Source organism: Lissotriton vulgaris, chromosome 2_1 (genome assembly GCF_964263255.1).
Source record: "Lissotriton vulgaris chromosome 2_1, aLisVul1.2, whole genome shotgun sequence".
Taxonomy (NCBI): Eukaryota; Metazoa; Chordata; class Amphibia; order Caudata; family Salamandridae; genus Lissotriton; species Lissotriton vulgaris.
In genome coordinates, this window is record NC_141687.1 from 1,397,876,657 (window position 1) to 1,397,891,403 (window position 14,747).

The window sequence follows — 14,747 nt, forward strand, 5'->3', positions numbered from 1 at the left end:
AATTCTATACCAGTGAACTCAGTGCCACTGCACTCGGCGCCAAACCACTCAGCAACACTCCACTCCACTCTACTCTGCACCACTCCACTCTATTTAGTGCCACTGCACTCTACTCTGTATCACTGCACTCCAGTGGCGGCTCGCACAAGGAATGCTGTGGGGCGGAGAGGCGGGATGGGGCTGGAGGGAGTGGAGTTTGACATACGATGGTACAGTGGAGTGAAATAAATAAATAAACAAAAGCACGTACTTTGCGCTCGCAGCATCGCCGACTCTGCGATGCTGCGAGCGTAAAGTAAGTGCTTTTATTCATTCATTTATTTGCACTCCACTGTCCCGTCGTCTGTCAAATTCCACTCCGCCCCGCCTCTCCGCCCCACAGCGTTGCCTGTGCGAAGTGCCACTGATGTACTCTGTCCCAATATACTCTATACCACTTTACTCAAAGCCAGTGCACACCAGGCAAAACTACTCTGCACTACTTCACTCTACACCACTGTGCTCTACTCTGCAACAGTCTATGCCACTGCGCTATACACCACTGCATTCTACGCCATTGTACTCAACGTCTCTGCACTCTATGCCACTCTATTCTACTCTGCACCACTTTGCTGTGCAACACTGCTCTCTAGACCATACTCTGCGCCACTGCGCTCCACGCCAATGCACTCAATGCCACTCTACTGTACACCACTGCACACTGACACTGAACTGTATGCTACTTTACTGTACGCTACTTCACTTTATGCAACTGCACCCTGTCACTGCACTCACTCTACTCTGCACTACTGTACATCAATGCATTGTACACCACTACGCTGCATCATTCCACACTACCTTGCACCAATCTCCTCTACGCTGCACCACTCTGCTCTACGCCACCCTTCTCTGCAAAACAGCACTCTCAGCCACTGAACTCTACACCACTCTTTTCTTCAGCACTGCATTCTATGATACTGCACTCTACTCCACACCACTCTACTCTGCGCCACTCTACTGCATTTTACAACAATGCACATTACGCCACTACACTCTTGGCCACTCTATTCTGCATTGTTCCACTTTACACCACTTCACACGACACTAATCAACTCTAAGTCACTCTAATCTACTCTGCACCACTGCACTTTCTGACACTGCACATTATGACACTGAGCTCTACACCATTGCGCTCCATGCCACTGCACTCTACACCATTCCATTCTACTCTGCACCACTGCACTCCATCACTTCTCTCTGCACCACTCTACACTATGCCACTGCACTATACGCCACTGCTCTGTAGGACACTCTACTATGCAAGACTGCACTCTGTAACTGAACTCAACGCCACACTACTCTACACCACTAAATGCTACGCCACCCTACCCCATTGTGCTCCACATCACTGCTCTCTATATTACTCTGTTCTAGTCTGCACTACTGTGGTCTGTGCCACTGGTCTCTGCACCGCTCTACTCTGCACTACTCTACACTGCACTAGATGCCACTGCACTCTATGCAACTGCACTCTACGCAACTACACTCCACTGTGCACCACTCAACTCTACGCCACTCCACTATACTCTATGCAAATGCACTCTGCATCACTCCACGCCATTCTAATCTATCCTGCACCACTTTACTCGATGCCACTGCACTCTACACCACTCTACTCTGTGCCACTCTATTCAGCACCTCTGTACTCTACTCAGTACCATTTCACTCTGCCCTGCACCACTCAACTCTACACCACTTCACTCTACTCTGATACAATTTACTCTACCACACTGTACTCTACGCCACTGCAATATATTCTGTAGAACTCTACGCCACTCCGCTCAATGTCTCTGCACTCTACGCCAGTGCACTCCACACCACTTTACTCTAAACCAATGCACTCTATGCCCCTGCACTCTATGCCAATCTACTCTGCACCCCAGTACTTTACGGCACTTCAGACTAGGCCACTCTCGGACACTCACCTCTATGATACTATACTCTTCTATACTACATTTTATGATTGTCTACTCCGTTAAACTCTTCTCCACTCTATTCCTCTGTATGACACCCCTCTCTACAACACTTTACTCCCCTCTATGCCACTCAACAACACTCCTCCACTCTACGACGCTCTACCCCACTCTCTCTATACCACTCCATGCCACTTTACTCCACTTTATTCTATGACACACTACTACACTCTACTCCACTCTATGCCACTACACTCTGTGCCACTCCACTCTTGGATACTCTATGCCACTCCATTCTACTCCGCGCTACTGGACTCTACAATACTCTACTCCACTCTATCATTCCACTCTCTATGACGATCTACTCCGCTCTATGCCACTCTACACAACACCCTCTTTGCCACTCCACTCTGCTGTGCACCACTCCACCACACTCTAAGCCTTTCCATTCTTCAACACTTTACTCCATTCTGACACTCTACTTCCCTCAACTCTACACCCCTCTATGCCCTTCTACTCTGTGAAGCTCAACTCCCTCCATGACACTCCACAATCCTTTACAGCTGTCCAAGCCTTCCATGACACTCCACTTCACTTCACCTAATGCCACTCAACTCTACCCTAGTCTACGCCACTCCATGCCACTCTACTCCTCTTTATGACACCCCATACCACTGTCCTTTACCCCACTAACTTTTAGCCATGCTGAACAACAGCCATACTGGTGTACAACTTGGTTAAAACATATTGCCAAAGCCAATAGCTCTTGAATAGGCGCAACCTATTGGTTTCGCCAATGCTTCTTTACTTTAATGTTTCTTAGGGAGATACTACAGTTCTTCGGGATCGGTTGCTTGCAGCTCATTTCATCTGCAATGCAGCACATCCCACATGGCCTCTACTTCTAAAATAGGAGACCATTATGGAATGCTGTTGTACAAACTGTATTATTGTATTGTATTATTGTTTTCCATTCCAAAATCGCCAACAAAATGTGGCGGCCATGCTATAATTTTTAAAACAACAATAGACTATTTACAATAGCTCTTCGAGACAGACCCTCCACTGCTATGTTTAGTTTAATTTTTGCAAGCATATACCCTCCATGTTTAGATTGCAGCATGTTTTCTATTTTCTACTTTTATTCTTTTAATTTATCATGCATATGTTATTGAGTTTGTGTGTGTTTTATTAGGATTGTATCAGAGGGTGACTACAAGAATGAGTGAGTGTATGGCTGAATGGATGCATGCATCCAAAGATGAGTGACTGCGTATGTGTGATGAAATATTTACTGCCTGCCAACACCCATCAATGACACAAAAGGCACTTTCATTCATAAACACATATCTGTTGGCGTTCCTAATGCTTATTGTAATCATAAGTCTCACATGAAGGATCTTTTTTAAAAAAAAACATATTTTATTAGTTGCGTGTCAACAAAAGTACAAAATACTGTACTGTCTACGGTCTTAGCCCACCAAGCCAAATACTAGTTCCTCCCAGCACATTTGTTCACAAACAACCAAATATTGCATCTGGGCCCAATACAATAAAGGTCAGGCGGTCCATATATACCCATATTATGCCTCTCAATACTGTGAACGGCAAGCAACTTCTTAATGCAACCCCTAAACCCCAACTTAGGCCCACCGCCTTCACTCCCCACCGGTGTGTATTACATTAAGCTCAAGATTTAAAGCGCATTTTCGTGATTCAACTGTAATCCAAGGTTTCCCACAATGGACATAGAAGGGGCCTCCACTTATCCCTCTTCTGATTGGTGGTCAGACAAGGATTGTACCAGCGTCTCCCATGCGTTTGCTGAATCCAGTGCTTTCTCATTATTCAAACGTCGTGCCTGCTGAAATCTAATAACACTCTCGCTACTAGCCCATTTATGCAGCTCAGCCCTCCATCTCTTGCTGTTGGGACCCTCCTTTGACTTCCAGTGCTTCGTTATTTCCCTTTTTGCTTGCAGTAACCCCATATCCACAAATGTACTTGTCACCTTTGTCTTGGAGGTATGAGGGAACCAATGCAGTATTCATGTTGCCATGTCAAAATGTAAGTGTCGCTCAGTGATTGCATTTAATATGCCTCCCTCTAAATCCCAATAATCCCCCAGTTTAGGACACTCCCACAGCATGTGTTCCAGTTCCATCCCCTCACTTGTGCACCGAGGGCATGTTGCATCCTTAACCTTAAAGTACTTCCTGATCTTACCCGGTGTCAAATATGCTCTGTGTAGAATGAAGAAATGCACCAGTAGAAACCTTGCTTTCCTAAGACTTTTCCAAGCCCTACGTAGTATATGCCCCCATGCAGTCTCCAGTATGGGCTTCCCAATGCCTGCCTCCCATTTTAGTCGCAAGGCGTCCAGTAGTGCCAATCCCTCATTTAGCATCCTTGAGTAGAGGCACGTGACTGCCTTAAAAGTCCCTGCTGCCATCACTACATACTGACATGCCATTGTTGTTTTGGGTTCTATTAACCCCTCCCTCCAATGTTTCCGTATTGCATATACCAGCGCGGCGTGTATCCAGAACCCTCCCCCAGGAAGATCATACCTCTCCAGCAGTGCCTGATAGGTCAGCAATTCCCCGTCCTCATATAAATCCCCGAGTACCTGGATCCCTGCTTGTTCCCATTCCATCAAGGACATCCAATCTCCTCTGTGGGGTAATGCTGTAACCATCCCCAACGGAAATTCCGGCGCATAGGGATGTAGCACTCCAGCCCTACGCTGGCTGCGATTCCAGCACAATCTCAACGTCTTCTCCTCTAACTAGAGATCTCTAAGATCAAGCTTTTGTTGTAAGATTATAAAGGATAAAATGTGCCTTGGAATCCTCCTCCCTCTCAAGTTCTCAGGGCCTCTAAATTCCATTGCAACTGCCTGTGTCAATACCTGGAGTTGAGCCGCCAAATAATACAGCTCCAAGTCAGGAACCGCTAGCCCGCCTTCCGCCTTTCGTCTCACCAGTATTGCGTGGGCCACTCTCCATCTGCCAGATGCCCATAGGAACCCTACAATCATGGATTTCAGTAATTTAAAGACAGAGCCCGGTACCCAGATAGGCAATGTTCTGAAGAAATACAACAGCCTAGGTAGCGCCACCATTTTTAACAATTCAGAAAAGGGGGTGGTGATGAACAGAGTGTCTGAATTAAGCAGACCACTCTTACCCAGTCCAAAGATCAGGGCTTGATCCATCACCGTTTTTTAGCTCACTGCACCATCCCAGCTCAGAACTTGGCTATATGCAAATTAGTCTGACCCTGGCCCAAATCCGTCCCATCACAGATAACGGAAGCGTAGACCAAAATGCCATGCTACCTTTCAGAGCTCTCACGCATCTCCCTATGTTCCCTTCCAGCATATCGTTGACCTCATGATAGACATGCACCCCTAGGTATGCCAAACATGTCGGCTCGCAGCGCACTTCCCGAGTCATCGTGGGTGGCAACCCGCCGGGCTTCACTGGAAATAAACACGTCTTAGCCCAATTCACCCGTAGTCCTGAAATGTCACCAAACTCCGACAACAAGCCCGCTGCTCCCTCCAGTGCACCCTCCGTATCAGCCAGAAACATCAAAACGAAATATACTGCCGATCCCCTCTGAACCCCAGGCCCTCATAGCACTGACCCAACCTAGCTCTCGCCGCCAAAGGCTCTATTGCCAGGGCGAACAATAACGGAGAGAGTGGGCAGCCCTGCCTCATCCCGCGGGCCACTCGGTACCGGGGCGAAATTAATGCCCCCACCTTCACCCTGGTCCAGCCTACAAACTCATCTCCCAGTCCAAAACTCCCTAATGTCTTATATAAATACAACCATTCCAAACTGTCAAAGGCCTTCTCTATATCCACTGAAAGTACTGTGGGCATAGGTGCGCCAGGATGATCCTCCCCTAAAATCCTCAATAATCTCTGCACATTGGTAGCTGTGATCCTAGTTGGGATAAACCCAGCCTGATCTCTGTGGATCAGACCAGTCATATACTGCAGGAGACGAGACGCCAATATCCGACTCAAGATCTTATAATCAGTAGTCAACATTGATAATGGTCGATAGGCAGCTGTGTCCGTACCCTCCCGCCCAGGTTTTAATAATGGGATAATGAGCGCTTCTCTCATTGACATAGGAAGTTGACCCACGTCTCTCGCCTCTCTATAAACCTCCAGCAACCGCGGAGCCAGTAAGTCCACATACTGCGAGTAGAATTCTACGGGCAAACCGTCTACACCCGGAGTCTTATTGCGGGCCATATGCTTAATGGCGCTCCTGATTTCCTCCAGCGTTATATCTTGGCCCAAACATTTCTCTTGTTCCTCCTCCAACTGCGGGAAGAGCACACTTTTCCAAAAAGGCGTCAATTTCTGATTCCCCCGCCACTAGCGAGTTTTCATATAATGCCTCATAATACTCCAAGAACCGAGCCATGATCTCACACTGAGTGTATATTGCGCTACCATCTTGGGCCTTCAGTGCCATGATTGGAGAGCCCCGTGTAGTAGGATTGGCCAAACACGCTAAGAGCGTCCCCGCCTTGTCCCCCTCAGCATGAGCCTTTGTAACATAGGTTTTATAATCGAAGCATCGCAGTCTCTCTATCTCCCCAGCCACAGCTTCTTTTGCTTCCACTACTTCTGCTTGCACTTCAGGATTCTCTGGTCTCGCTTGCTCAGCCGGCCGCAATCTATTTTCCGCCCTGTCCACATTATGCAGCAGCACCTTCCGCTCTCCTACATGCTTACTAATACAAAGCCCCCCTATCACCACCTTAAAGGCGACCCACTCCATTGCCCTAGTGGAAGCTGTTCCTGCATTCTCATTAAAATAATGTGTTATCCCCTCTCCAATCTCCCTTTGGAAAACCAGATCATCTAATGTTTCGGGGCACAGTCTCCAAGTGGGGATGTCAGATTTTACCGCCATCCAGTGCATAGTAATCAACAACGGGTTGTGATCGGACAGTGTCCTAGCAAGATATTCAGAGTGTAGTATGGAGGGGACTATTGATGTGGAACATCAGACTGCATCCAACCGAACATGTAGTTTGTGCATTTCTGAGAAGTAGAAATAGTCCCGGTCTCGCGGGTGGTGGGTCCGCCATGTGTCTACTCAAGTTCTATCTGTTTTGCGAATCCAGTCTATACTTGGCCAATCTGCGGATAGGAGAATCTGCCAGAGGGGGTGTGATCTGTCCTGACATACATCCACTATGGAATTAAAATCCCCTCCCAATACTACCGGCCCGGTAAAGTAATGTGCACACAAAAGGGATATTCTGAATTTGCTGAAGGACATGCCATTCGATCCAGACATTGAGTTCCTGATAGGGCTCGATATTGAGGCCTTATACACGAACATTCCGCAGTTGGAAACCCTTAGGGTACTGGAAACACTACTCTTTGAAAGTGAATGGCCCTATGAAACCCCACAGGCATTTATTTTGCACTTGGCTGAGATAGCTCTCACCAAAAACTTCTTCGAGTTTGAAGGCGGTTTGTATCTCCAAACCCATGGCACTTCCATGGGGAGTGTTTTTGCCCCTAGCTTAGCTGGACTATATGTAGGGGCATTTGAGAAAATGACGGTACTGGATGCCAATGGACCTTGGGCTAACAATCTGAGATTATGGAGACGTTATATAGATGATGTCCTAGTGATTTGGAGGGGCAAGAGAACATCTGTTGATCTATTTCTAGAATGGCTTAATGCCCAGAATCCGTTCCTCCATTTCACCTCGACCATCACTAAGACCAATTTACCATTCTTGGACTTAGTCATAGAACCATGTGGAGGGACCCTGAAAACAAATGTATTCCACAAACCTACTGACAAAAACGCCTTGCTGGCATTCAAGAGTTTTCACTCACGCTTTCTACAGGAAAATTTGCCAGTTGGCCAATTTTTCTGAATTCGTCGTAATTGCTCAGAAAATAATGACTTTGTCGTGGAATCAGAAGCCCTGACACAGAAATTATAACAGAGAGGATACCCGTCGAGGGTTATCAAAAGAGCTAAAAAAAAGTGCACTAAATGCAAACCGCGACTCGTTGCTCTCTAAGACCATGAGACCCCAAACCAAGAAACCGGTGTTTGTATCAACCTTCAATACTGCATCACAGCAAATTAAACGCTTAGTTTTGAAAAACTGGAAAGATAATAAACACAGGGGGCATGAGCATAGAGACACCTCTCTTTTCCTTCAGACGTAGCCAAAATCTAAAAGATCTCCTCATACATACTAGACCCAGGGATCTGGGGGTAGCAAGGGAGACAACCATGATGGCAGGCCTACCCAAACTGATGGGACACACACAATGTGGATCATTTAGTATATGCCACCTCACGAGCAATACTACATCCATAGATCTAGGACTCCGAACTCCCTGGGAACAGAGATCCCATACAAACTGCAACTTCCATGGTGTGATTTACCTGATAACCTGCCCATGTCAGAAAAGGTATGTAGGGATGACCAGTAGGAAGGTGCGGGTTAGGATCACTGAACATCGCAGCACGATAAGGTGCGGCAAGACAAATACAAAACTAACAGCACATTTTCAAAAAACAGGACACAGCATAGAAGATCTGAAATGGACCGTGATAGAGAGGGTCCCCCCAGGTAGACACCAAGCAGGAGACCAGAGGGTGTTACTCCAACAAGAACAGAGATGGGTGTATCGCCTTAAAAGTCACCTGGTGGGATTAAATGACGACATTCCATGGCTGTCCCTGGGGAGAATTTAGACAATTTGCAGTGATACAATACTGGCATCATGGAGATCTGCCACTAAAGTACTGAGACTCGATGACCTTAATGTATTTGAACTATATGAATCATGTCCAGGTACATTGTTACTCAATACAGGAGGTAATTTGTCTGGAAGATCGGTTTGCTACAAATAACACATGTGGGATTGGGCTCTTTGGTGATGGCATGCTAGATCAATGTGGTTAGTGACTAAATATTTTGATGACAGCACAATAGCGAGTGAGACACGTAATAAGGTGGCTTTATTAAGTAGTTTTGACTGAGATACACTGAAACAGCTTTTCCACCTTACACTTCAGGATTAAAATAATTATTTCCAGATGCATGGGTACATACTGTCGACTTTGCAGGCAGCCACTCTTAAATGAATACCAGGGAGGGCTTATGCACATGGAGGCCGGTACCGGCTGAAAATGCGTTGCACTACAACTCCCAGCGCCCCAGATCGGCTTAGACGCCAAGCGTTTGACGTCATGACGACCACGCTTGGGTCACGTGGGACACCATGGGTGGAGCGGTGGAATAGCCCGGGTTAGCTTGTAATACCGATCAAACACCATCTACGCGGTTAGGTGCCGGTACACTACAAATCCCAGAGCCCTTGATCGGCTGAGACGCACCGCGCTTGACTTCATGACGACCACGCTTGGATCACGTGGGACGCCATGGGTGAAGCGGTGGATTAGCCCAGTTTAGCTTTAAATATCGATCTATACACCGCATACACCATCTACGCGGTGTCACGGCTTACAGGCAGACACAACAGGGCTAGCCCTCAGAGCGGTTAGGAGATAGTTGAAGGGGCGAACCCTTGGGCAGAGAGTGACAGGAGGGGCCCAGGGGTTGTGCCTCATTGGTCCGCTGCTCCCACTGGCGGATTTGGAACCACCGACGAGTTACCGAGTGCGGGATTGTACTTGATATAAAAGCCTCCTGCATTACTCTTTTTCAGATTGTGTTCTCGGGAGACCCTCCTGTCGGACACCAGTTCGGGTTTATGCAATTCATAAACTCGGTTAGTATTACAACATGGGGTCTTACTTACCCAAGCAAGGTGTTAGAAGTAACTTACTTTTTCGAGAGGGTGGTTCGTGTGTGTCAGTGTGTGGGGGGTACGGGGGTACACAAAGTGGCAGTGGAAGCATGCAGTATTATGCTTTTCAAAAACATTATATATCGTTACTATGGGTGAACGAGTGATCAATGCTTTAGATCCCGAGGGGACGGAGTCTAGGACCCGGGTCAGAAGCATAGTAGGTACACTGATACTGCTATAGTTTTGTCATTATTACTTTGATTTTTCAACACATCACGAACAACATTATGGATAAAGATACTGGAAACAGACGGGGGGCTTTCAAAGAGAGTGATTGTGAGAACCGGGTGTTTCTATCACCTCTCTTTGCTCCCTTACAGTGAATGTTTTCCTGCACTATTGGGATCAGCCTCCACATATGATTTAGAAGACTTGTAAGAGTATGGATCCAGAAGACCTGCTCTTTTCTGAGGGTCCATCGACCGAATTACGGGAGGGCCGACAGTGGCGCTGATCGCGACAGTCCTGATAAAGACCGGGGTGACCTTTTTAGGCACAAATTTAACGGTCGACACATGTTGACTTCAGCAGTGGTAGGAGGGAAGTCTTAAGGAACTTCACTTTCTCAAGAAGACATTTCCCATCCTTTTCTTACTTTTAATCCTGGTAGGGGTACCAAGCTATGTTTAATTAAGTAATTCTTTCAGTTGGCACCCTTAATCAGTTTTAATCACTTCCTCGCACTGCACTTTTTTGTCGCACTATCAGTTTCAGCCACAGGGTGTTTTGCACAGCTGTTCGCCTCATTTTGTGTTACGTGTTGTATGTGTTGAAATTATTTGGTTGTACGTCTTGTAGTGTGGAATTTATTATTTTTCCTCCTCCCTTATGCTCCGCCCTGGATGTGGCTACACCAGGGCTTTTGAAGCAGGCCCTATGATAAAGCATGTCACATACTTCGGTATGTGAGTGAGGGCAGTTTTTCCAAACTGAGACATTTGTCTGAGTTGTGTTTATCGTGTACTCTACACACCCCTTTTGTGTGCACATTTGAACTTGTTTGGGGGCCTGGGGTGGTAGAGTCTAAACATTTATGGCCCTCTCCCCTTCTTTGTGTTGAGTACGGTAAAGTAATGTGCCAATGTGCCTGATAAGAGGTCTAGGAAGCGGTCAATGTTTGGTGCATATATATACTACACAGCGCTATGTCCCTACCATGTAATCGCCCCTCAACTGCTACAAATCTGCCTTCAGGGTCTATAGTTTGTTTTGTGACCTGAAAAGGGACCCCGCCCTTATCCAGGTCAGTGCCCCCGTGCAAATGCCGAGTATGAGGTGCTAAAAACCTGCCCACTCCACCTGCGCTGCAGCGCCAGACCTTCTGCTTTAGTAAGGTGGGTTTCTTGGAGCATTTCTATATGTACTCCTCTCCTGACCAAATATGCATGGACATTATGGCGCCTCGTCATTGTGTGTAGCCCCCTCACATTCCAAGTGACACAACATAATTTAGGTACCGCCCCATCACAGTAGAATAACGTCCACAGTCCACTCCGTACAAAAGTAAACACACCGGTGATCCCCACATCCCAACCCCCCTGCCCTCCCACCCCCCCAAAAACAGGTCCTAGAACAAAACTGCTTGTCCCCATCCAAACCATTCCCACAATCAACACACACCTTAGCCCACCAGTAGTCACTGCGGGCATGCCTTATGGGCAATGGGGGGTGCTCAGTGCCAACAGGCGACCACGTACACTCCAGGACTAACCCCGCTTCGAACCCCCAGTTAAATAGAGCATCCTCTTTCCACCCGCGCACCGTTCCAGGAACCATCGAGCACCCACAAACTGTTCGGGCCTGTCATTGCATAACAAACCCGTAAAGGCCCCCCTTCCCATTCCGTACCAAACGCCAGCACCCTGCATCCGTAACAATGTTCACAAGCCTCCTCCCTGCTCCCAACATTCCCACAACAGCCTCCCAGAGTGTAAACCATTACTCATCCAACAGTCCATCTGCTGTCGCTGGAGTGACCGGTAGTAAAAGTAGACTGTCTGCATCTGAGGTCTCAGTGCCCGAGTGCGCCTTGTCCTTCTCCGAGTCTGTACACTCCGGTGATTGCACCATCTGTTCACCCGATAAAGCAGACACCGCCTCCAGTACTCCCCGTTGCTCTACCTCAGTTTGCGACATTGATGGCTTCCATAAACCCCGCCTCCGGTGCCGAAGCCGCTGCGACTTGCGTAGCTGAAGCTCTCCAGAAAGTTCCGGGGCCTGATGTACCATTCGATCCGTTCCAGCCCTGTAAGATTCCAGCCACGTCCATGCTTCCTCTAGGGTTTCATGGAAATAAGTCTTGCCATCTAAGATTATTCTCAATTTGGCTAGGAACAACAAGGAGTACTGGAGACCCTCCAATCTTAACTCTTTTTTGACCGACATGAAGGACGCACTGTGGCGCTGGATCTCCAAGGTGTAATCTGGAAAGAGAGTCACTTTGCCGTTTCCAACTTGAAATGGGCCATCGGTGTGCGCTTTTTGTAGCAATTAGTCTCTGTCTTTAAAATGTAATAGGCGAGCCACTACTGGGCGGGGAGGACGCCCTGGCTGCGGCGGCCTCGCAGGTACTCTGTGTGCGCATTCCAGGGTGTTAAAAGGAGACAATCCCTCAAGGGCCACCACCGACTTCAACCAGGTCTCTATATAGTGCACCATATCCGATCCCTCCACTTTTTCAGGCAGGCCCACTACGCGAATGTTATTCTGCCGATTTCTACTTTCAGCATCCTCAGCACGTTTCTCCAACTCCAGGATACGATCCAAGGCATCCGTCATTTTGTTCATCAGCGCAGTTTGGGCTGGTGCCACTTCCTGGAGTATGCCTTTCACTTGTTTCACTCTATCTGCCAGCTTAGAGTGATCCGCTCTCAGGAGGCCAAGTCCTGTCGCCACTTGTGCAATGTCCTGTTGTAGGGCTGTACGGGAGTCCGCAATTGCTGCCAGCATTCTGTCAAATTGCTGCTGCATTCCGGGGTCCCGGGGTGCTTCCAGCTCATCTAATTCAGCCTGGTTTGGAGCCTCACAGTCTGATAGCTTCTGCGCTCCATCTTTCTTCCCTTTCTGTTTCCCCATGGCCAGGCCCTCCAGCGCGCGTCCAAGTAGTTATAGGTATCCCACCGCGTCCTGACTGCCTAAAGAGAGCCAAAGTCCATACCCTCTCCAGTCAAGATCAGGAGTCCTTCCCTCCAAAAGGTTCCCTGCTCAGCAGATGGTATGTCCTAGCCTGCAGAACGCTACCGTGTCCCAGCGGCGTCAATTCAGGAACCCTAAATGTAGGGTCCCCTCGCCTTCACCTAGGCCAGCGCACAATTGCTCGTGCCTGCCTCTGTGCTCTCTGCCAGCCTCAGCGATTCAACTTCGCGGTCTCCAGGAGAGGCCCAAATGTAGAGCCACCACCTCCTGTGGCCCTGTCCAGGATATGCCTCCGTTGTCGTGGTAGTCCTGGGCCAAGTCCATGCAGCGCTGGCCGCCACGGGTGCGTTGAAGAAATTAAGCCCCCAGGCCCACTGCGAGCCGCCCCACCCGGAAGGCAAATCACTCTCCCTAGTCCTCTTCCGTGACCTGTAGTGCTCCTCCGCTCTTCAGTACCCAGCCCCAGGAGCCCCAGGGAATGAACCGCAGCTCTTCCAGGCACAGTCACTGCAGGTGCCGCAATCTATTCCTGCACAGGCCCCTCGCCAGCAGCCTCCAACAGTTAGTCCGTGCTCTCCCCCGATCCCGCCCCAGCTTGCAGGCCGCAGCTTTCCCCGTCGCTCCGCGTCCGCCTCCGCCTCCGCGGCCCGAGGCTCCGGGTCTCGCCACACCCCACTCACCAAGGCAAGATCAGGCTCCGCTGCACCTCCACACGCCTCCAGGCAGTTCCCCTCCGCCGCGCCTTCACCCGTTCTCCCAACACAGCTCCGGGAGGGCCGGAGCTTCTGGGCCCGCGTCTCCGGTCTCCGCGCCTAGTTCTCCGCCGGGTGATCTCGCGCTGGGCCTCCCGAGCACCGGCCAAGGTAGTCCGCACACCCCTCAGGCACAACACCGAACCAGTGCACGAGGGAACCTCCACCGCACCGTCCACCTGGTCCGCCAGTGAATCGGCCACTCAGCCCGCAGTCCTGAGCGTCCTCTTTCCCAGTCTCAGCAATCATCGCCTCCACGCCGCAGCCATTTTGTGACCGCCGCCATTAGCGGTTGCGGGCCGGGAAACCACCAAAAACTCCTGATTAGCGCCCGGTGTAGCGTCAGACAGCGCCAGTGCAGGCCTGCACCGTTCTCCGTTCACTCGGTGCCGCCAGGTGAGTCGAAGCTCCAGTTATATCAGGATTAGCGTGGGGGTCCTCGCGGAGCTCAACGCTAACGCTCCATCGGCTTCCAAGCCACGCCCCCTCACATGAAGGATCATCGCCACATATATAAGAATAAGGCCAGGTATCTGAGAATGTATGTAGTGCCCTGCTCTGGGTGTATAAAAGAGTATTAACACAGAACTTTGCAGAAGTCTGAAAATGATTCATTGTAAAGGGTATTTCTAACATGAAAAAAACAGACTATTTTAAAAAGCAATTAATGTTTGCGCTGATGGATCCATTACAAGTCAGTATATACACATATTATGACTTTCAGAGAAAATGTGTCCTTTTGTGTTTTCTTCCATTATGTCCTCGTCATACTTTTAGCACACCGATGCCTCAGGCATATGATGAATATGGTAACCCTCAAGTTTCAGTGGCTACACTTAGGCGACCAAGCAGCATGTACAAGGGCAAATCAAACTTAGTGATTCACAAAATGTGACCTTGCATTGGTAAACTGTCAATAAATGGTTCATCAAGTCCAGTGGCTCTTTGACCCTTTGCCCTTTGACCCTGCGTCTTAATGGCCCACTGTACCTCGGTTATGGTAATCTTTTCCTACTCACTTAG

General features: G+C 48.8%; 1 protein-coding gene across 2 annotated transcripts in view; it reads left to right on the plus strand.

Annotated features, from left to right (window-relative positions):
- Positions 1–14,747, plus strand: part of LOC147732647 (uncharacterized) — a 583,719-nt gene that overhangs the window by 120,174 nt on the left and 448,798 nt on the right. The gene's annotated exons all lie outside the window — the stretch shown is intronic.